The sequence below is a fragment of the Triticum aestivum genome, chromosome 1A (assembly GCF_018294505.1).
Source record: "Triticum aestivum cultivar Chinese Spring chromosome 1A, IWGSC CS RefSeq v2.1, whole genome shotgun sequence".
In the NCBI taxonomy this organism is placed as follows: Eukaryota; Viridiplantae; Streptophyta; class Magnoliopsida; order Poales; family Poaceae; genus Triticum; species Triticum aestivum.
The window spans coordinates 416515006-416517039 of NC_057794.1; positions in this window are offsets into that span (position 1 = coordinate 416515006).

The following is a 2034-nucleotide window of genomic DNA, read 5'->3' on the forward strand; positions in this document are numbered from 1 at the left end:
TCGTGTACAAACTGGACAATCTCTTTCGGAGTATCAAGGTTTCGGACGAGAACTCATCTGTTACATGGGCACTTCAATGTTTTTTAAACTTATTTGAACTCCCGACCTGTTTTGTGTCCAGTATGCAGCATTCAAAGCAACGTCATCAATTTCCAACATGTTCTGACATCATTTGTTGTTTTTCAGTCATTTACCTAATTGTTTAGAGAGCTAAATGACCGTGAAATTGAAAATCACTACAAAATGAACTGTGAAAATGTTGATACTTGGCATGGTATCATCATTTCACCCGCATAGCATGTGCGAAAGAGTAGAGAGGGTCACGGCAAAAACTGGATGCACTTCGTGTACAAACTGGACAATCTCTTTCGGAGTATGAGGGTTTCAGACGAGAACTCATCTGTTACACGGGCACTTCGATGTTATTTAAACTTATTTGAACTCCAAACTTCTTTTGTGTTAAGTATGCAGCATTCAAAGCAACGTCATCAATTTCCAACATGTTCTGACATCATTTTCTGTTTTTCAGTCATCTACCGAATTGTTTAAAAGCTAAATGACCTGAAATTGAAAATCACTACAAAATGAACTGTGAAAATGTTGAAATTTAGCATGGTATCATCATTTGACCCGCATATCATGTGCGAAATAGTAGAGAGGGTCACGGCAAAAATTGGACGCACTTCATGTACAAACTGGACAATCTCTTTCGGAGTATCAGGGTTTCGGACGAGAACTCATCTGTTACATGGGCACTTCAATGTTTTTTAAACTTATTTGAACTCCGGACTTCTTTTCTGTTCAGTATGTAGCATTCAAAGCAACGTCATCAATTTCCATCATGTTCTGACATCATTTGTTGTTTTTCAGTCATTTACCTAATTGTTTAGAGAGCTAAATGACCGTGAAATTGAAAATCACTACAAAATGAACTGTGAAAATGTTGAAACTTGGAATGGTATCATCATTTCACCTGCATAGCATGTGCGAAAGAGTAGAGAGGGTTACGGCAAAAATTGGACGCACTTCGTGTACAAACTGGACAATCTCTTTCGGAGTATCAGGGTTTCGGACGAGAACTCATCTGTTACATGGGCACTTCAATGTTTTTAAAACTTATTTGAACTCCGGACTTCTTTTGTGTTAAGTATGCAGCATTCAAAGTGACGTCATTAATTTCCAACATGTTCTGACATCATTTGTTGTTTCTCAGTCATTTACCTAATTGTTTAGAGAGCTAAATGACCGTGAAATTGAAAATCACTACAAAATGAACTGTGAAAATGTTAAAACTTGGCATGGTATCATCATTTCACCCGCATAGCATGTGCGAAAGAGTAGAGAGGGTCACGGCAAAAACTGGATGCACTTCGTGTACAAACTAGACAATCTCTTTCGGAGTATGAGGGTTTCAAACGAGAACTCATCTGTTACACGGGCACTTCAATGTTATTTAAACTTATTTGAACTCCAAACTTCTTTTGTGTTAAGTATGCAGCATGCAAAGCGACGTCATCAATTTCCAACATGTTCTGACATCATTTTCTGTTTTTCAGTCATTTACCGAATTGTTTAAAAGCTAAATGACCTGAAATTGAAAATCACTACAAAATGAACTGTGAAAATGTTGAAATTTAGCATGGTATCATCATTTCACCCGCATATCATGTGCGAAAGAGTAGAGAGGGTCATGGCAAAAACTGGACACACTTCATGTACAAACTGGACAATCTCTTTCGGAGTATCAGGGTTTCGGACGAGAACTCATCTGTTACATGGGCACTTCAATGTTTTTTAAACTTATTTGAACTCCGGACTTCTTTTCTGTTCAGTATGTAGCATTCAAAGCAACGTCATCAATTTCCAACATGTTCTGACATCATTTGTTGTTTTTCAGTCATTTACCTAATTGTTTAGAGAGCTAAATGACCGTGAAATTGAAAATCACTACAAAATGAACTGTGAAAATGTTGAAACTTGGAATGGTATCATCATTTCACCCGCATAGCATGTGCGAAAGAGTAGAGAGGGTCA